The sequence below is a fragment of the Lutra lutra genome, chromosome 4, assembly GCF_902655055.1.
Source record: "Lutra lutra chromosome 4, mLutLut1.2, whole genome shotgun sequence".
NCBI lineage: Eukaryota > Metazoa > Chordata > Mammalia > Carnivora > Mustelidae > Lutra > Lutra lutra.
Window position 1 is genome coordinate 149,683,320 of NC_062281.1, and position 22,033 is coordinate 149,705,352.

At 44.9% G+C, this 22,033-nt stretch overlaps 2 long non-coding RNA genes across 4 annotated transcripts; one reads left to right on the forward strand and one right to left on the reverse strand.

The window, feature by feature from the left end:
* Window positions 1-831: 831 nt before the first annotated feature.
* On the forward strand, window positions 832-21,157 carry LOC125098160 (uncharacterized). Of its 3 annotated transcripts, none has more exons than XR_007126744.1 (4): window positions 832-964; window positions 7,594-7,878; window positions 8,028-8,285; window positions 18,768-21,157. It is a non-coding gene; the product is annotated as an uncharacterized LOC125098160 (long non-coding RNA). The 3 variants fall into 3 exon arrangements; XR_007126742.1 differs by having other exon boundaries at window positions 835-964; window positions 8,208-8,285; XR_007126743.1 differs by lacking the exon at window positions 832-964 and having other exon boundaries at window positions 3,545-7,878; window positions 8,208-8,285.
* Window positions 7,316-21,236, reverse strand: LOC125098161 (uncharacterized). Its single transcript, XR_007126745.1, has 3 exons — window positions 21,151-21,236; window positions 9,228-9,294; window positions 7,316-7,431 (listed from the first exon to the last, which is right to left on the reverse strand). It is a non-coding gene; the product is annotated as an uncharacterized LOC125098161 (long non-coding RNA).
* Between the last annotated feature and the right edge of the window lie 797 nt (window positions 21,237-22,033).

A 22,033-nucleotide genomic window follows, 5' to 3' on the forward strand; every position in this document is an offset into this window, starting at 1 on the left:
TCACTTTCTATATTAGAATACCCGTGGCTGGGGCACCTGGGTGGCTCAGTGAGTTAAAGCCTCTGCCTTCGGCTCAGGTCATAATCCCAGGGTCCTGGGATCAAGCCCAGCATCCATCGGGCTTTCTGCTCAGCAGGGAGTCTGCTTCCCCCTCTCTCTCTGACTGCCTTTCTGCCTACTTGTGATTTCTGTCTGCCAAATAAATAAAATCTTAAAAACAACAACAACAACAAAAAGAATACCTGTGACATAATTGTAATATGAGGTACTGACAGACGAAAGTTGTGTATCCAAATGTGTCCCCCTGACACTTTGTATTTTCCGAAGACAGCCACAGTGAAATATATATTCCATCCCGTATTCTCTTACAATGTGACACTGACAGTGTCATAGAGATAGAACTGGGTGGAACTTTGTATCTGACCAAGAAAAGATGATGGCAGAGGTAGCATGTGTCTTCTGAGGTTAGGTCATAGAAGGTACTGTATCTTTCACCCTAGACTCAGGATTACTCACTCCTAAAGTAACAAGCCACCACACTGTAAGGACCCTGACATGGGGACGCCTGGATGGCTCAGTTGGTTAAGCAGCTGCCTTCGGCTCAGGTCATGATCCCAGTGTCCTGGGATTGAGTCCCACATCTGGATCCTTGCTCAGCAGGGAGCCTGCTTCTTCCTCTGCCTGCCTCTCTGTCTGCCTGTGCTCACTCTGAGAAATAAATAAATAAAATCTTTAAAAAAAAAAAAAAAAAGGACCCTGACATGGAGAGGAGTGACCTCAGCAAACAGCCAACGGCATTTTGCCAATCATGTAAATGAGCCACCTCGGAAGTGGATTCTATAGCCCCAATCAAGCCTTCAGAAAACTGCATCCCCAGCTAATATCAGATTACAATGTCATGAGACACCTCACCTAAAAGAACTGTCCCGCTGAGCTTTTCCAGAAATCCTGACACTCAGAATCTGTGAGTACTATAAATGTCATGGTTTTTGTTTTGTTCTTGTTGTTGTTACTGTTTTTAATAAATGTCATAGTTTGAAGGCACTAAGTTTTAGGGTGGTTTGTTATGCAGCCATAATAACAGGAACACTACTCATTTTTTTCCCAACACCACTTAGTGAATAGTTATCTTTTCCCTCCAGATACAAGATGTCACTTTTATTATAAGTGAAATTGTTGTATCATGTGAGCCTATTGGACTCATTCAAGCACTAATACCAGATAGTTTAAGTCACTGATGTTTTATCATCTGTGTTACTAGCTGTTAAAGGTAGCCACCCTCCAACACTGGTCTGCTTTTCCCTAGTTTGCCTGGATATTATGGCTCCTTTTATCATGAGAATTTTAGAATCAGCTTGTCAAGTATTTAAAAAAAGAATATTTTTATTTAAAAATGCATTTCTATGTGCTTGTGATAAATTTATAAAATAACATTGGAAAAATTGATGTATTTATATTGCAGGTTTTTATTCAGAAATATGGTATATATTCTCATTTAGGTTTTCTTGCATGATGTTCAGGAGTGTTTTAAAGTTTTTTTCATATCCAGTTGTGTATTTCTTATAAAGTCAACACTTAGGTATTTTAGATTTTAGTCAGTTTTAAGTGGAATTTTTTGTGTGTGTTATACCTGCTATTCTAAATAATTGTGACTTGTATATATGAAAACTACTGATTTCTCTTTGTTAATTTTGTATATCACTTCCCTTCTGAATGATCTATTTGTTTATTGTAGCTTTTAGTTGACTCTCTTGGTTTTACCAGGCATACAACCATATTGTTTGCAAACCATTATAGCTTTATCCTCTATTATTTATTCCTCAAATTATTAGTTGATCTTTTCGCATTGACTAACACCTTCCGTATAGTGTAGTGGTGATAGTCTTCTTTAGTGAGACTACCTTTTAAGATTACATCTAGCCATGTGGAACTTTTGGACTCTTGACATGTGGCTATTGAGACTGAGGAATTGTATTAGTTTTACTTAATTTAAATTTAAAGAGCTATTTACTTAAGTCTTCTTTAATTTCTCTCAGCCACGTTTTGTAGTTTGCAGTGTATAGGTTTTGCACATATTTTGCCAGATTTGTCCCTGAGTATTTCACATCATTTGATGGTACTGTAAATGCTTTCTCTTGCAACTGGAATTTCCAATTGTGCATTGCAGCTACGTAGAAAAACAATGGATTTTTAATGTTGATCTTGAAACTTGCAGCCATGCAAAAATCACTTATTAGTTCTAGTAGCTTTTTTTTTTTTTTGCATTCCATCAGATTTTCTATATAGACAATTAGAGTATCAAAGAATAAAGAGAGTTTTATTTCTTCCTCTCCAATCTGGGTTCCCTTTATTTCTTTTTCTGGCCTTACTGCACTGGATAGAAACTCCATGGTAATGTTGATAAAATGTGATGAGAGACCATACCATTGTTCCCAATATTAGGGGGAAAGTGTTTATTTTTTTTCTCCACCAAGTATAATGCTAGCTAAAGGTTTTTCGTAAATACCCTCTATTAGGTTGAGAAAGTTTTCTTCTATTCCTAGTTTGCTGGAAGTTTTTATCGGGAATGGATATTTCAACCATTGAGATGAACATACGGTTTTTCTTCCATATTTTGTTAACACGATAAATGTCATTGATAAATCAACTTTTCATTCCTGGGATAAACTCCATTTCATCCTAGGTATCATTAATTTTATATATGAATGGATCCAGTTAGAATTTTTGCACCAATGTTCATGAGCAATATTGGTCTGTAGTTTTTGTTTGTTTATTTGTTTTTTTTTTCCCATCTATGTTTGTTTTGGTATCAGGTTAATTCTGGCATCATAAGTGAGTTGGAAAGTATTCACTCCTCCTCAATTTTCTGGAATAGTTTGTGTAGAATTGGTATTTCATCTATGGTTTGGTTGAAGGCATCCAGTGAAACCAATTGGGCCTAAAATTATATGTGTGGATAAGTTTTCAATTACAAATTCAATTTCCTTGATATAGGGCAATTCAGGTTATCTGTGACTTCTCAAGTGAGCTTTAGTAGTTTGCATCTTTCAAGGAATTTATCCATTTCATCTTACTTGTCAACCTTATTGGCATAGAGTTACTTAATGATATTCCTCAATATTCCTTTTAATACTGTAGTGATCACCTTTCTTGTTTCTGACATTGAACATTTCTCTCCTCTTTTTCCCTGTCCAACTGAAGGTTTACTGATTTTTTTCTCAAAGAACCAGCTTTTTTTTTTTTAATTTTGTTCATTGTTTTTCCATTTTCTATGCCACTGATTATTGCTCTGATCCTTATCATACCTTTCTTCTTCTCATTTTGGGTTTGACTTGCTCTTCTGTTTCTAGTTTCTTTCTTTTTTTTTTTTAAGATAATATTTATTGAGAAAGAGTGAGAGAGAGAGAGCATGAGAGGGGAAAGGTCAAAGGGAGAAGCAGACTCCCCACTGAACAGGGAACCCAATGTAGGGACTCAGTCCTGGGACTCCAGGATCATGACCTAAGCTAAAGGCAGTCACTCAACTGACTGAGCCACCCAGGCAACCTGTTTCTAGTTTCTTAAGATAGAAGCAGAAGTAATTTATTTGAAATCCTTCTTTACTAATGTAAGCATAAATTTTCCTATAAGCACTTCTTTAGCAACATTCTATAAATTATAATATATAGCATTTTCATTTTCATTCAGTTCAAAATACTATAAATAACTTCCCTTTGGTTTCTTCTTTGACACATGAATTACTTACAAATGCATGTGTTGGGTATTGTTCCCTCTGTCTCCAATGGCTTCCCTTGAGGGTATTGTCCCTCAAGTCTCCAATGGCTTCCTCACATGTGTGCACTGACCAAAATCCTGTGCAGATCATCAACGTCCTGTTTCCATGTGTCTCTTTCCTGTCCAGTGCTGGTCCTATGCATTCGATCTGCCTTTGTTGCTCTTAACTCAGCTTCATCTCTTCAACGTGGAGTCTTCTAGACTCTGCCTGAGTTCCTCCCTCCTGCCACAGCCTGGAAACTCCCTCAAGGCAGTGATCTGGGGCAGTTGTAGGGTTCCCCTTATTTGTTTCTGCCTTTCAAGGATCGTTGCCCTTCACTTCTTGAGGTCTAGTGTTTTGAAAACCATTATTTCATATATTTTGTCTGGTCTTTTCGTTGTTTCAGGTGGGAAAAGAAATCCAGTCCTTCTTACCCACTGTGGTTGGATTCAGAAGTAAGGCTAGTGAGCTTTTACTTGCTTATTTTTATTAATTTATTTACACCATTTACTATAAACTATTTTGATTTATTGTTTTTATGTGTAGCTTTTCTGCTATTTAGGATGGTTTGTATTTCAGTTCTAGTGGTTACTAGTTTAATTATGTCTTTATATAATAACTTTTGTTCTTTATGCTTTTTGGACAGTATCTATTAATTAGTTCATTACTCTAAGCCACGACACAATCAGTATGCTTATCTTCCTCTTACTCCTCTTCTTAACAAACCAGTGCCCGTCAACATTATCTTTCTTGGTGTGTATGTTTGCATGAGTATTTATGCAATTAAGCTTATATTTCTACTACTTCAGTCTTCCACTCCTCGCCCCCTCCCCCCATTCTTACATCTTCAGTATAATTTCCTGGTAGGATAAGGGAGGAAATGTTAACTTGAACGGACATATTTGCATCAGAAGTCCCAAAAGCATCAGTATAGGATACAGAGACATGTATCTGAGCCCAGGCTCCCTAATCACCAGCTCTATGGTGACCTTAAGATAGCTGCTTAAGCTGTCAGACCACCATCCCCTAGTTAAGATGGGACAATAATATCTATCTTTTGAGGTTGTGACGAGACTAGAACGAGAGAATACATGTGAGATGCTTAGCATAAAGCCCAAGGCATACAAAACACCTATAAAATATTGGTTAGTAATAGTAGCCTCGGTAAGAAAAATCAATAAGAAAACATCCATGGAGTACAAACCACACACCAGGTACTGCAACAGCTGTCTCACATTCTGTACTTCATTTAATCTTGACAGTGAACCTGTGGTCAATACATTGCCCTCATTAGAGATGAGGGGGAGACTATGAGAGGTTAAGAATAAACCAAAGTCACTCAGTGCATAAGTGACTGTGGCAGAATTAAGACTCAAAATTCTGATGCCATGTCTAGAGCTCTCTTTCTCTCCCCCCTGCTCTACAGCTGCCTTTATGATCCTGAGCTCTGCCCTGCTAATGAAAGTGTGTGCACACACATTCACACAAACATGTGTGCCCTCACTTTATTCTGAGAACAAACTTGGCCTCACAGCTCAGTATATAGACAGGATACACCTGGGCGAATATAATTTGCCTATTTTTCCAAACTCTAGGTTCAGAGTCTGGCTTGCAGACAAGGTACAGATGGAAATCTTCCTGGATTCAGACCAAGAAGAGAAGAAAGGGTGGGAAAGGCTTGCCCCATGGCCTGTAGTAACACTGAGTAAATACTACTTAGACTGAGGTTGGGAGAGTAGTTGGAGGAATCATGCTATTGACAACTGCGGCTTGTCTAGCACTTTACCAAGTTCTTCAGCATCCGCACCCTCCTGGACTTTCCATAGAAGTTTTATTGCCGAGGAAATGGAGGCTGAGAGAGGTTAACGTTTTGCTCGAGGCCACATATATAAATTGGTGATAGGGCCTAGACAACAATCCCAGATCTCCTCAATGATTGTCCCGTGCTTTTCTCATGACATGCGTTTGACTTCATGGATAGCATTTACCCTTTCACAGTTCTGCTGGGGGTATGACTAGGCCCCATAGATGTGTAAGGGGAGAATCAATATTTAACTGGACCTGTCCAGTCTTTAGCACTATATTATGAGTGGCAACAGATAAAGAGACATAAAAGTGGTCTTTGTTCTCAGTACTCATTTATTTATTCATTCATTCATTCTAAAAGTTCACTGGGTGCCAAGATCTTGTTAGGAGTTGGGGAATACTCTTCAAGGGGCTTATTGTATAATGAAAGAAACAGATTCAAAATGCAACTGTTCCAGTTCAGTGGGAGAAGTTAAATTAAGAGTATTTGGGTGATGGGCATCTCACCAAAAGCACTTCACTATCAATGGGGAATGGGATCTAAGAAGGCATCCCCAAAGGAGGTGAGTGTGGAAGGATCCATAGGAGCTGAAGAAGTGGGATTTGCCACCAAAAGAGGCACAAGTGAGCATGTTTCTTTCAGAGGCCCACAAGTGATTCCGTGTGTCAAGTCCAGGGAAGGCTGGGAGCAAAGCTGAAAGGTACTCGGTGTTCCTGCAGAGGAGTTTAGACATCTGCAGAGGGTGGAAAGACATTCTAAAATGTAAGAAGAGTAGTAATAGGACCAGCTTTGGCTGGAAAGCTCACTGTGGTACAGGTGGGAAGAATGGACTAACGGGGGAGGGAGCAGTGAAGAGGCTGGCTGAGGTTAGGGGTGTGGCAATGGGAATGGGGTGAATTATTCTGGCTCACCCCTACTCACATGGAAGGGTCAGCATAGACAACAGCTCAGAGAAGGACCTTCAGTCTGGCTAGAAGCTCTTCTTACGGCACCCTGAAAATTTTCTCCCATCCCCTAGAGCAGAGGCAGAGTTTGGTGGTGGTTAATAGCAATGGCTCCAAAGCCAGCTTTTAGGACACTACACCATACCTCCACTGCTAACTAGCTGTGTGACCTTGGACAAGCTGCTTGTTCACTCTGTTGCCTTAGTTTCCTTATCTATAAAGTGATGATAATAAGTGTACCTAGCTCTTAGGGTTATTGTGCTTAAATCATTTAATGCATGTAAACCACATAAAACAGTGTCTGGCATTGAGGAAATGTGCAGTTAAGCGTCGGGTTTTAGTATCATTGTACCCATTCACCGGAAGGGAAAGTGTATGTTCCTGGGTGCACCTGGCCAGTGTGAGAGCCTCCTGGGGACAGGTATCCTCAGTCCAGCAGAGAGCCTGGGACACAGCAGACTCTCAGTGAATATCTGCTGAATGGATTAAAGGTGATACTAATGACAAAGAGATATTTAGGAGTTAAATCATGCATCACTGGGGGGAACTGATCAGACATTAGGGAGAGGGTTAAGTGAAGAGAATGAGTAATTACTAAGGTTCTGAACAGGGCAGGAAGATGATGGTGTTTTCACAGCTGAGACAGGGAATTTGAAAGAAGGAGCTGAATCAGAGGGTTAGATGGGCAACACGTGCAAGACCAAACCTATAAGACAGAAAGAAGCTGAGGTTTGAACTCAGGTCTACTGAGTTCATATTCCATGAACAGTTTCTATAACCTGCATGTCTATGCAGAGCACAGTACCTAATGCAGTAGGGACCCCATAATGCAGATTGAATGAGTTGGCGAATGCTTGAATGAGTAGACGCCTTTTATGAATGCCAGGGGAGCACGGTTGCTTGTCTTTTCAATGACAAATAGATGTCTGTGTGGAGGTTAAAATAAAAAATGGAAGAAAGAAATCAAACATCGCCGTAAGATTTAAAATTAAAACCTAGTAACCAATATTGTAAGTGAATGAAATGGGAGCCATCTTCCTTCTTTTTCCCTTTTTCTGACACATCAGGACATTTTTTATTCTCTCTAGCTTCACAACATACTCTTGCAAACTGCTAGGAAGGATGACTAAAACTGCCCACCAGGAAGTTTTGCAAAGCCCAAGCCAAAAAAAAAAAAAAAAAAAAATCAAGGAATCTAGGAACATAAGAAAATGCCTAGTGACAAGGGGGGGCGGTTACGCAGGCTCCTCCACGGATGACTCCAAGTTCAATCACCACCCCTTCGACACAAGCTTAAGTGAAGCCACTGGAGGGACCCGCAGCTGAGCAGCAGAGCAGAAAGAACCTTCTGCAAGAGTTCCTACTTGGAATCGGTAAGCTCTCCCTCACTACAAGTTGTGTCGTAGAGTAGTAATCATAATTATACTAAGAATGCCTACAGTTTATCGAATGTTTACGACTTCCAGAAACTGGTGTTTTACAAACACTGTTTCATTTATTTTCATTTATTTCATTTCATCAGTTCCTGCAAGAAACATGCCACTATCCCCATTTGAAAGATGGGGATGCCCAGCCTAAGAGAAGTTAAAAGAACCTTACCAAGGTCAGGTGCGAGTGAGGGCACAGGATCTGAAGCCCAGCTTGTCTGACTCCAAAGCCCAACCCTAACCACACACGGTTTTTCTCCGTGATTCCTTTGCAGTGGGGTTGTGCAGAGTTTAACTTCGTCCAAGCGAGTCTTCTTGAAGCATCAAGCACAAAGCCTACATTCCCAATGCAGGTATGACAAGACAAGAGTGTCCCCACTCAGAGGCCCTTCATCAGTCCCAAAGAATCAGTGCAAGGATCTAGAGACACAGGTTTGGAGACCTGGGTCCAAATACTGACATTACCACTTACTCACCATGAGGCTTCCCCTGCATTACGTGAATTCGTTGGGCCTCTGTTAGTTTCTTAGTTCTTACCCAACCCACCCTTCTCCCTGACTTTGGAATATAAAATAAAAGGGTTTATCTAAATGATTTCTCAAAGGTTTGAGAAACTGAAATTTTTTGTTTGTTTCAATATTTGTATCTTTCCTAATATAAACTTTATTACATCAAAAAGTAATTCATACTGGGGCACCTGGGTGGCTCAGTCGGTTAAGCATCGGACTCTTGATTTTGGCTCAGGTGGTGAGATCAGGCCCCGGTTGGGTTCCAGGCTTGGCCAGGAGCCAGCTTGGTATTCTCTTTCTCTCCCTCCCTCTGCCCCTCCATACCCCATTCTCTCTCCCCCTCTCTAAAAAACATAATAATACATGCTTACTAAGGAAAAAACATACTCCTCAAAAAAAAAAAAAAAGTAATATGTAATTGTTTCAGAAGGATGCAGAAGAGTGAAAATAATTCCAATTCTTTTGAGCACAAATGGGATCACTATACAAATTCTGAATTTAAAGGACTATCAGAGAGGCTTCCTCCAGCTATAATATTTAACAATAGCAATAAAAAGTCATGTTTGGACACTTTTTGTCACTTCCCAAACATTTCTTGACTTTCCTTTTGAAGACTTCTGTATTCATATCTACAGTTCAGTGCTCTCATCTAAAGATTTAAAGAATTCTTATAAAGGCTTTTTAATTCTTTTGATGATTAGCTAAAAAAAAACAAAACAAAAACCTTGTAGAGGGTATTTTTTTTCCCAAAATAATGCACTCCACAACCTCTTGTTAAGAACTTACTGTGTCTAAGACTTGTGCAGGGAGATACCCAGAATGCCGCCTGATCCTGGGTGAGCAGGCCCAGTGGCTAGAGGGAGAAGTGAAGGAAGGTAAGTACACAATGGCCTGAGTGTGCACGTGTGAGCTATTAATTCTGTCACAGAGGAGGGAAGAGAGGCTGAGTCTGAAAGAAGGGAAGATCCAACAGATGGCCAAGCCTTAGAGAAGCAACCACATAGGCAAGCTCCAGCTTGGTTAGCCCGTGGTAGAATGACATAGGATTTCTCGTCTACACTGGGGTACTTGATAATGGAAGGGCAGTACTGACAGTTATATCAGGATACTGGGTGAAAACCAGAATTTCCTGGGCAAATGAGATCAGATGGTCAACTTCACGCTAACATTTTATTGTGAAAAATGGGGCTCTGAAATGGGTGTGATAGGCAACTGAGGAATCACTAAATTCTACCTCAGAAACTAATAATACACTATATGTTAATTAAATTGAATTTAAATTTAAAAAAAAAAAAAGGATAGAATAAAAATGGGGCTCTGAATCTCATTCTTTACACATTGAAACTGTGAGGAAAATGGCATGTTCAGAATGCCCCAGGGAAGGCTTCCCCACCCTGGCCAACTTCCTGAACAACTTGCAGAGCTTCCCCTAACAATGCCTTTCAGTCCTGCTGTGAGAATCTAGCATAACATCGACACAGCAAACAAATTGTTCAAACTGAAAAAGCGCATTCTTGTATCATCCTTAAATTAGTGCCGTAGCAATGTAAGACTTTCCAAACCACATTGATATTCAGCCTTGGGAGTTTGGGTTTTCCACAATGCTTCGGGGAGCCACTCAGAGCCCTCACTCTCAATGTTTCCAGTTGATGTTCCTTGATTTGTTTATTTGTGCATTTAGTTATAATTCCAAGGAGCCAATGAAGATTTTCTCTGTGCAGGGACTATTGGGAAAAGTCTTGGGAGTGGAAGAGGAAAGTCAAAATCTTTTAAAACAAGACCGGTGTTGTCTAGATGTGATAGCTGCTGGTGTACCCTGAGGCAGAAGGAACAGCATATGCAAAGGCACAGGGGCAGGAACAAAGCATGGAGTATCCAGAGAACTGGGCAGAATTCTCTGGCTAGGAATGAGCCTGGGAATGTGGTGGGAGAGGAGACTAAGTGTGGGTTGAGACTAGATAGCTGAAGGGCCTTGAATGCCACCCTAAGGAGTGTAGACTTCATCCTGCTATAACTGATGAGTCTCTGGAGTGATTCTAGCAGCCTATTTGTTTCTGGAAAGAGAGCAAACCAAACAAATCCAGGGAAAGTCACCCATCCTGGATCCAATTTCTCTCTTCAGGTTTCAAATCAGGTTTGCAGTCCTGATTTGCTTCAAGCTTTTTGTTAACGTATTCCCTGACTCCCTGTACCTCAAACACCACCCCCAAAGGAAGGGATCTCACTCGACTAGTGATTATGGACACAAATTTCTGATGCTTTGAGTTCAGCCCAGTCCCCACGTAGGCTGGCCTGGAGTATTTTAGCATCCCCCAGATCTACTCCCAGATGGGACTCTATGCATGAGGCTCTGGGCCAGACCCAGCGGGGCAAGAGTGGGGGGCTTCTGTCTTCTGACCACCCTCTTGGAAACTGCTCCCAGTGACTTTCTTTGGGGGAATTTATAATCTTCGTTCCCTCCATTCTCCACCCCATCCTGTCTGCCTGAAGACCAAGTCCAAAGTCATGAAGCTCACGTGAAAATGGCAGCTGTGTACTTTTCATCTACTTGGGATGCTTGATAAATGGACCTACTTGAAAGATAAAGGCTCCTTGTCCCCAGAGGTATTCGGACAGCCGTGCTCTGGAGAGGTTTCTTTCAGGCTGTAGGGAATTGGAGTCTAACAGATGCGGATTCTCCTCCTCGTCTAACTACTTCCAACCTCTGAGCCTCTGTTATCTCAGCTGTAAAATAAGGATTATAATAATTCCTTCTTTAGAGGGTTCTTTAGGAAAAAAAAGAAAAAAGAAAACAAGATCATGAAGTCACGTGGCCCAATGCCAGGCACTAGTATGTGATCAGGAAAAGCTGGCAATCATCACAGTTAGCGCGGGTATCCGCCAGCGGGTGAGCTTTGTGCTGCCAACGGTGAACCAGCCATCTATTTCTGCATAAGACCTCCCCCTGGGAACATGACACAGGAAAAGTCCTATAGGCAAAGAACTGGTCATCAATACCAATGAATATTACCCAATAAAGACCATCTAGCTGCGGGAGCCAAACTTCCCATTTTGCACAAGGAAAAGTAAATTCAGAGAGAGGAATTACAGGTCCAAATCCACTAAGTCCAGTAAGCTATAGAGAGATTCCTGATGAGACCTTAGGTCTCCTGGTGCTTCCTCCCATGTTCAGTAGTGTTCTTTTAATGTCTCTGTTTTCTGTTAAGAAGCAACATTCAGGACCTTCAATGATCTTATCTTCCTTACATATACTAACTCATTCAATCCTTACAGCAACCTCAGAAGGTTGATCTTATTGTTAATCTCCATTTTATGGATAAAGAAAGTGAGAGAGAGGTTAAGTTACTTACTCAAGCCTCGCTGCCAGCTAGCAGTAAAGCCTAGATGTGAGCGTGGGCTTGAAAGCCTGGGTCCTTAAACACACACACATACTGACCTTCCTTAAGTGAAAAAAAAGTGTATGGTTTCTCCTTCAGAGGAACCTACTCTCTGGAGGAGAGACAAAACCCACAAGAGTGTGTAGTCACATGCTTCAGGCCCCAGGAGAGCGAGAAAGGGAGGGTTTAACTCTGCAAGGGGAGGAGGGAGAAAACTAGGAAAGCTTCCTGGAGGAGGCGGCCTTTAGCCAGTTTCCAGAGCTGGCTCATTTTCCTCTAAGCTGCTGAGCATAGGTGTGAAGGTAGTATTCCCTACGGATAGAAGCATCTTTGCTGAGATAGGCAGATGGGAAGCGGCAGGTTTTCAGGGGCACCAGGAAGGCGCGAGGCCAGGACACCAGACACTAACTCAGTGTGTGAGAAGGACAAGTTACTTAACCTACAGAAACCTCAACTTCCTCTTCTGTAGAATGGGGATAATAATGCCTGCCTTGTGAAGCTGTTTGAATATTAAATGAGATCATGTGTATATACTTCTCAACCCAGTGTTGTTCCTCTTTCTTTATTTACCTATTATAAAACTATTTGCCTCAGTAAAAAATTTTAATTGAGCTTATTTTTTTGCACTTATGCTCACAGTAGCATTAGTAATAATCCTGAGTGGGTTATTAGTCATTCATAATAATAATATAATTAATGATAATGTTAATTGCCATTGATGGAGGACATTAAGTACTTAATATGTATAATCTGTATTTATCTAATCTACTCCTTGGAACCTATCTTAAAGATAAGTATCATTATCCCCATTTTTTCAGCGAGATTAAGAAATTTACACAAAGGTCACCGGCTAGGAAGTAGCAGGATTGGTTTTCAGACCCAGGTCTGTCTGTCCAGAAAAATACCCGACAAATAGAGAATGCCCTGTGTTTTGAGTTCATGTTGGTCTTGGCAATGTCCCTCAGCCTCTTTCTCAGAAAGAAAACAAACATTCAAAGAGGTTTGCTAACGTGTTGGAACAAGAATGCCCTAGTGAGAGAGAGAAGGGGCCCGCTGAGGCAGGGAGATGCATCCATATTTGGAGGGTGGAGTTGGGGGGGCCTCAGCCCCTTCTTCCCAAGCCCAGAGGTCCTGAAGAGAGCCTGGCTTGAGCTGGAACCTTGAGTTGCCCAGAAGTCCTGGCATCTTGGCAGGTCACTGTGTGCCTCCTCAGGCTTCAGGTGGTTCTGGGAAGCCAGGGGTGTCCTGCCCGCCAGTGGAGACGCCAGGAGTGCCAAGGAGGCTGCCTGCTGGTAAGCCAGCCCTTCCCCCCGTGGGTGGCTCCCAGGCAGCAGGGAGTTAATCTGCTATCTGTTGGGAAGGCTTCCAGAAACCTCCTCCCTGCCTGTGTTTGCTCAAGGCTGGGCTCTTCAGAAACTGAAACCGGCAGGACACCAGGCCCAGCCAGCCCTCATGGGATCCTGCCTGGGTTTACCTTCTATGGGGAGGATCAGAGGGCTGGGCGGAGCGAGTCTGGAGCCTGGGCCGCCTGCGGATGTGGCAGGCCTGGCTGCCTTCGGCCTGAGGAGGCCCTAAAACCCCCGCCCACGCCTCCACCACCAGCCGGGACCAGCTCCAAGGCCCCGGAGAAGCACACAGGCAGACAAGCCAGGGTGGCTGGAATTCCGGCCCTGCCCCTCACCACCTCTGAGACACTGAGTAAACCACTGAACTTCAGTTTCAGTTTCTTTAGCTGTGAAATGGGGGTAAATAATGCCTGGCCTTTGGAATCAGTAACCTATGTGCAGTAAACTAACACATAGGAAGTGCTTGGTTCATGTCCCCCTGTTGCTGTCCTTGTTACTATTATTGCCGTTGTTGTGACAGTAGGTCGGGCAGCCTGCTTTGTGAGGTAGTAAGCTCCCATCGCTCAAGGAATTCAAGCACAAATGGACAGAGATGAGGAAAAAGACAAAAACAGAACAGGAAGGGATTCACGTGTGCCATACCCACATACTGACCTGGTCATTTCAGAATCACCTGGGAAACTCAAGCACCACCTCCGACCTATTGAATCAAAACCCCCAAAGGCAAGATTTTCCAAAAGTACAGTTTCATTTTATAAACCACTCATCTGGACCAATCATGTTTACATTTCTCATCTTCAAAAGACCCTAATGTTAAAACACAAAACAAAACAAAAAAAACCCTAATGTTATTCCCTCCCATCCCTATCAATTAAAGAGGGTAAATCAGATTTGTTAAGTCATAATTAATTCATTTACTCACTACATAAGTTATGGGCCAAAGGCCCAGAGTTCATTCCACAAATAGTCATTCACTCAACAAATATTTAGTGAGTAACTACCATGTCCCAGGTCCAGTGCTGTGTCCTGGGGGGATGGCGAAGGAGAAGGTGGACAAGAGCTCTGTCCATCCCCCTGCACCCTCCAACGCACGCCCCCCGCCCCCGCCCCAATCCCCAGCGCTTCCCAGTCTGGCAAGGGAATGCAGAAAATGGACAAGGATTCAAATACTGACATTGAAGCCAGGAGAATCCCACTGGGTAGAAGATACCCAATATTCCGACAGTAAAGAGATGTGGTTCCGTCAATAGCAAATAATGTTGACATGTCATTATAGAGAAAGGTGGACGGCGGTCCTCAGCCGTGCGCACACATATGCGCCTGTGCACGGGATGGCACGATTATTTTTATGAATCCCAAAAGGTCCAGGGTCCTTGACTTGAGAACGGCTAAGGCCTTCTGAGGAAAGGAAGACCCTTTGGACCTAATTCCTGTTTATGTGGCCAGTCTCATTGCCTGGCACATGCATGAGGAATTCCTGGCCAGTAGCCCCAAACTCTGAGCAGAGTCGCTGAGAGCGTGGGCTCTGAAGCCAGGCTGCCTAGGGTTGAATCCCAGCTTGATGTCTTAGCAGCTGTGCGATCGTGGGCAAGGTACTGTGAGAGCACAGATGCAGAGATGAGACCTCTGTGTGCCTGTGAATAGCACCTGCTCACAGAGCTGTCGTGGGGATTACAGAGATGGTACCGAAAGCCGTGGTAGGTGGGCATTGATTAATGAGCGGCTATTATCCTATGCTACTTTTTGCCTTTGATGGTCTGTCTCTCTGCCTCAAGTACCCCCCTCCCTTTTTCCGTCTGGGGAGCACATAGTTATTGGTGCCATGGCCCTCCTCTCTAGAGCCTTCCTTCCTTCCTTCCTTCAGCAGGCAGCGTGATGCTTTCTCGTTTGGGTTCCTATAGTTCTTTATAGGAACCTCTCAGGGCCCCTCTCACACTGCGATTGTGTTTCTCATTGTCGTTGAGGTCTTTTCCTTCCTCTCTGGATTTTGGGTTTTGAAAAACAGGGGCTCCATTTTGTACTTTTTTTTTTTTAATGATTGTATTTATTTATTTGAGAGAGAGCAAGAATGAGAGAGAGAGAGAGAGAGAGAGAAAGAGAGAGAGAGAGAGAGAACACAAGCAGGGAGGGGCAGAGGAGAGGGTGAAGCAGGCTCCCCACTGAGCAGGGAGCCAATCCCAGGACCCTGGGATCATGACCTGAGCAGAAGGCAGACAATTAACTGACTGAGGCCACATCTTTTCATCTCTAGGGACAAGACGGTCCCTGGGATAGAATAAACACTTGCCACTATCTGTTGAACTAACGAAGGATGGACAAGGGCTGGACGGGACGTGCCCAGGATCACAGAATTCTAATCTGCACTTGGTTTCTGTTGGGAAAAGTGCTTCTTGAGCTTCTGGCTGCTCATCTGGAAAGCAGATCTGATAATAACGGTGCCTGTGTCTTGGGTTTGGGGGGATTAAATGAGGTGCATACAGGGCAACATTTGAGTATGAACTCTAGAATCAGATTGTTTAAGTCCCAGCTCCACAACTCATAAGCTGCATGATGTCTGACACGTTCTTAACCGTGCTGTACCCAGAGAAGACAGATCTCAAACCAAAAAGAACGCATCGTCATTACGGGCCGTTCAGAGAATTAAAGGAGACACTCTTTACAAAGTCACTGGTGCCTGGCATGGAGTAGGTTTTCAGTACATACATACTGGTTCCATCCCCCCACTTTCTCCAACCCTGTAGGCCCTGGACTCTGAAAGCCCGAGACAGCTGTTCAAATGCCACATTTTGCTCTGAGTGACTAATGTCCCTTAAGCCGAGGTTGGAAAGCCGACTCCAGAACTAAGCTCACATTCAAGCACTGAATTAGACGCAGGGAATGCGGCTGTCCCATTTATTTAATTAATAAGGAAACTTGGGGGAAAGGAGCAATTTAAAATCAACAAGCATGCCAAGGAAATTAAAAAGCAAGAGCTAGCCCACAATTTCATATGTGGGTTTCATATGTCATGGGAACGGTCTCTTATATGTAAAGACAGGAATAATGGGACCATCCAAACCCAAGCTGATGTTTGACAAACTGTAAGACCAACGACTGGCATTCTGTTTGGGGAGCAAGCAGTGTACCGCACTGTAACAATTCTCAGATTTCCTACTGCTTTATCATAGCATTTTCGAATAAACTCATTATTCAAAATTCTCCAGTGGTCACATGCCTGCTACTAAGCCAAAGGGTATGGAAGAGAATCCCACCGCACGGCCACACCAATTGCCCCAAAGCTGCTTCTGTTGGTGGGACTTAGAAGAGGGGGACACGAGGGCACCCAGGCCCTCCGGAACTGGGGTTGTCGGTGGCCCAGACAGCCAGAATTTGGCAGTTGAGTTTAGAGAGGAAAGAGGAGAGGACAGGGGTCCCACGTGAAATGTGGGGTCTCAGCAGACTTGTGGGATGAACTACACGGTGGGGAGGGGGAGGGCAGGAATCTTACTAGCAAAGCCAGCTGCCTGCCAAGTAGGGTGTGAGTCCGTTTCTGCAGAAAAGAGAGAATTACAGCTGTTTTAACCTCCAGCCTCTAAGGATTGGGAAGAAAGTGGGGACAGGGGTCACAGAGGAGACGACTCCACTCCCTGTTCCCCAACCACACTCCACCTGCATATTCTACCCTGATCTTTCTTAACCAAAAACTCTCTCCTGATCTCTCCAATTAGGGAAAGAATCTCTCTCTCCTTCCCCACACACCTGAGGAAATTTGGGTCTCCATTTTAACACTTCTTCGAGTTCTTTATGACATGTCCGCCAATCTCCTTCATTCTTTTTTCCTCTTATCTTTCCTCTTTTTAAATAGCTTTCAGTGGTGTCATTGGCTTGCAATAACCTGCACATATTTGAGGTGCACCATTCCGCAGGTAGGGACCTGAGAACCATTAGCACCACCAAGATAGTGAACATATCCATCACCCCAAAGGTTTCCTCACAGCTCCCTTCTCCAAACCAGCACCCAGCTGCTTTCTGTCTCCGTAGATCGGTTTGCATGTCCCATAGTTTTATACAGATAGAAGGACAGAGTATGTACACTTTTTGGAGTGGTTTCACTCCGTGAGCATCATTATGTTGAGATGCATTTATGTGCATTTATGTGACCTCCAGTCCTCTCTGAAATGTGGGCTTCTCTGAGGAGAAACAGGCCAGAGCCTAGAGCTCAATGCTGGGCACAAAGGAAGACCCATGGTGGGAGTCACTGTGGTGTGATGGACAGACCTCTATGGACTTGGTGTCAGAATACGCACAGATCTCATGCCTAGAGTCGTGACCATACTCGACCAGCTGGGTAGCCGGGAGGGAGTGAGTCACTTATAATCCGAGCCTCAGTTTCCTTATTTGTAAATCGGGCTGATGCTAAACCTCTCCACTCCGGGGAGAGCTCTGTGAGACTCCACTGAGCCCAGAGATAAAGTGCTCTGTAAACTGTGAAAGGTCAGTCCTGGGCCAGGATTAGGCCTGAATCAAGCCAGCAGCACACTGGGAACGCCCCAGCTCCCAGGGCTATTTAAAGGCCTGCGTGGATTTCTTTCTGGGGAAGCTGCACAGACTGGCAATTCCTCACAGAAATGGCCAATAAGGGTTATGGCTGGTGGCCTTTGAGCCTGGCCCAGTCACCAAAATCTCAAGGATTCTTTTCCCTCAGCCTCCTGGCTACCTCTGCAGAGGCTGTCTTTATTGACAAGGTCACCCTCCCTCCAGAGAGCTGCATGTGACCAGAGGGTCCCTCCTCTGGCCTGGAGCCTGAAGATAAGGACAGCCCATCTGCTGGGGGTTCCGAGACCTGAAGGAACGGGAACCGAGCAGAGGAGGGGAGCAGGGGGCAGCCTGCCAGGCCTGGCCGCAGCTTCCTTTGGCCAGGACTGACAGAGGGGGGTGAGGTGGGGAGGGAGAGAAGGAAATGGTTGTCTCAGGTTGGAAACTGACTTGACCTATAAAATCACACCAGATTTGAGGATACTTCCTATGTCACCCCTCCCCCCGCAACACCGCCATCATGAACTGAATTTCTTATTCACTGCTGCTAAGGGAAGAGAGGCGAGGTCAGCTGCTAGGGCTGCCAGAACGGAGACTCAACTCAGGGGCTAGCCTGGCTTAGGGAAGCCACTCTCCCTCCCCAGGGCAGGCTGTCGCCAAGTAGAGCCACCTTCTGTTGAATATCTTCTCTGTGTCAGGCACTACATTTTCTCTGTGCTTTACAGGGTAACTTTTTTCAAAGCCATACTGGGAGGAAGGGGGGGGTGGTGCTTCCTCTCATCTTACAGCTGATGAAGGTGAAATCATGGGTCACCTAGGACATGAGCCAGGATTTGAACTCAGTGATGTCTGACGACGGAATCCATGTTCTTTTAAGAATTTGAGGATAGCGATTCCCAAGGAACGAACTTAAATAATTTCCTGATCATGCTCTGTGAAAGTGTCCCTGTTATAAAGACCTATAGTGGAGGTTTGTGTCTAGAAGGTTCTGAGAAATCTCAGGGCAAAGGAACTTAGTCTTTTTTCCACCAGGAATTTCCCATATTAAATTGATCACCAATCTTTTTTCCTATAAAACATCTCTTTAGGTTCCTCAGAACAAGTGCTCCTCAGAGCCTTGTGTGAGAATCACAGCGGAGTCAGAACCGGAGAGATTACAGGGATTATCCACCTTACTCAAATGAGCGCATGAACACCTTTTATTAACATCTTCAGCTTTGAGAGACTTATTACCTGTGAAGACAGCTTGCTCCGTTCTTGCATCCATGTGGTGGTTACAACAGGACTGCCGGACAGAAGGAGACTGCAAGCCATGTGCATAATTCAAGATTTCCCAGAACCTACAGGGAAAAAAGTGAAAAAGAACAGGCAAAATTCATTTTAATAACATCTAATTGATTAACCCAGTGGATCTAAAAATAATATTTCAACATGGTGTCAGTAAGAAAGTGGTTAATGGGATATTTTTTTCTTTATTAAAAGAAGTCTTTGAAATCCAGACTAGCCCCATTTCAAGGGTCCGAAGGCCATGTCTGGCTAGTATCTAGCGTGTTGGATGGCACAGGGTTAAAAGCTTCTTCTTTTAGGCCAAGCAAAACTCTTCCTGCTTGGGCCTCAGATTCAAGGGCTTGTCCTAAGGATACAGAACTTCACCACTCCCCTCCCCACCAAGATGAGGTCTGTTTTGGCTACTTATTTGCACATGCGTTTCAAGGATCCCCATCATGGAGCTCAATGCCCTGGCAGTGGTCTGCTCAGGTCTGTCTCCCCCTTTCAGAAGGCTTTCCAAACCTCAAACTGCTCTATAAATAAAAGGCCTTATTCTCCTAACTCCTAGGAGGGCAGGCATAGAGTCATCCAGGATTTTTAGTGGTCTCATTACATGGTTATGTTAAATTGAACCCAAAGGCTGCTGCTAATACTGTGTCTGGCCCAGAGCTACTCCTTTCTGTTCCCTGGGCCTCAGTTTCCCTGTCTGTCAAAGTTCAGATTTCTATGATTCAGACCCATTCTGCCTCTTCCTATCCACACCCCTCTTTGCCTACTTACTAAATTTCCCTTGAAAGTAGGTCTTAATGTAGAGGTCAGGAAATAGTCATATCCTCCCAGATACCATCATAATAAGCATTTTTTGAACATTTCTCATGTGTCAGGCACTGTGCTAAGAGCCTTATAAATAGCATCTCATTTAATCCTCTTCACACCTGACTGAACTCAACACTAGCATGATCCCCTTTTATAATTGCAGAAACTGAGGCATCAAGCATCTGAGTCATAGGTCCCACACCCAATAAAGGGAACAGCTGGAAATTCCAGCCCAGGGGCCTTTTCCCGGTTCCCAAACCCAGGAGGGGAATGCAGGCCCAGACCATGGACCTGAGTGAGGCCCAGGTCTCAGACTGCGACAGAGGGAACAAGGGCCCAGGGTAACAACAACAACAGCAACAAAGTTTTTTGCTTTTTATTGTTGTTGTTGCTGCTGCTAAAACCCACCGAGTGTCCTCCTCCTGTTTGGCGGAGGAAGGAAATACTGTTATACTTTCCTTGCTAAGGAAATCCTACTCTTCACAAGTCAACTTTCTTCCCATCCCCTTGACCTTTCAGGAAAGGGCCCACGGCCCCTGGAAAGGCTCTGGAGGAGACCTGAGGAGCTCAGCATGCCCTGTCTAGGGCAGGGGTATTTTTAGCTCAGGCTGCACTGTTTACAAGGAAGCCAGTCCTCTGAGCCTGCCCTCTCCCTCCAGGCCCCACCCGCCACGGGCTCCTCTGGGCCCTTCCTTCCTCCCTCCTGGAGGCTCCTTCCCCACCATCTCTGTCAGTGTTTGGGCTCCATCAGCACACGGGTGCACGGTCACGACCGCCCCGGGAGATGACTGAACAAAGCCACGGCCCAGGGCACCGACAGCCTTCTGGAAGGGCCCGCTGTGACCTGGCACTGCAGAAAGACAAGAAGCTGCCACCGGTTGAGAAAAGGCCTGGGCAGCTGGCGACTGACTGAAAATCCTATAAATGGGTTCAGCCCTGCTGCCAGCACTACGGTGTGCCAGGTGCTCTCCGCTGTGACAGGTCGCTGACCCTCCTTGGCCTCCCTCGGTGCAGCTGGAGAGCAAGGAGGGCTCCAGGAGGTAGCGGGGGATGGGGGGGGGGGGCTCTGCCTTATGAGCCTCCTCCGCTGTTAGGCGCCAATCCTTGCCCCTGCCCTGTGGAGGTGGCGGCAGGTGTTAAACAGGGGAATGGAGGAAAAGCCCGCACGCACAGTGGGCATGCAAGCCACGGCGGCCTCTGTAATAATCTCCATCTCTCCAGCACTTCACGAAGCGTCTGGCAACAAGGCAGTTCTCCACCGAACGAGGCTTCCCTTTATTCCCGCAGCTCCACGTTCTCTCACCTCTAAGTCTGTACAGAACCGCTCCTCCAACCTTGCCCTTTTTTAAGTATTCAGTCCTCTCGCCCAGCCCGGCACCCCTGTACCTGCTGTGGCTCAAGAGTCTTCCAGCAGAAGCCCCTTCTCTGGGTCACCGTCCTGGGGCTCTCAGGGCAGGCTGCCCACCTGTCCCCTCTCCCCACTGGCTCTTAAGACCCTGGGCCTGGCCCAGGGAGTGTGTCTTCTCAGGGTCTGTCCCTAAGCTAGAGGAGCTGGGAGGGGGAGCTCGACCCCGGAAGCCTAGTCCCTGCCCAGGCTTCCCCAGATGTGGGTGTGGAGATTACCAGGCCTCCAGGCTCAGAGGAAGCGCTCTCCTCCTGAGGGCATGCTGGGCTTCTCCAGCAGCTGCAAGAGATCCAGGGATTGTTATTGGAGGCAATTAAGTTCCTACCATGAATCCTCCTCCTGCCTCCTCTGCTCCCCCTCCTGTGTCCCACTTCGCCTCTCCAGCCCTTTTCCTTCCTCTCCTCCTCTTCCTCTTACCCATCCTCCTCTTCCTTGTTCTCCCTCACAGTTGTGCTTTTGACCCAGGTGACAGCCTACTGTATTCTCAAGGGGAAGTACCAGTGATGAGGTGGGGGACAGACTTGTCTCTGAAGCCTTACGCCTCTCCTTCTCCGAGTCCTTCCACAAAGATGCCCTGAGCCATCTGGTGTGCCAACAAGGCGCCGGTGCTAACCCCGGGGGCCAGGTAGCACCCCTGGTTTGGGGCAAGTTGCATATTAAAATGCACCTCCTCTACTGTCTCAAGGTCTTGTATTCACACTTTTTCCAGTGTGGTTTTACTGTCCTACAATACCTTACCTTAACCTTAAGGAGAAGTTGACACTTTTGGAGAACGTCATTATGGAAAGAGAACGTCATTACGGAAAGAGGCGTCCTTCCTTCTCTCCCCATGCCCCGCTCCCTAGACAAAAGAAAGAGCATGTT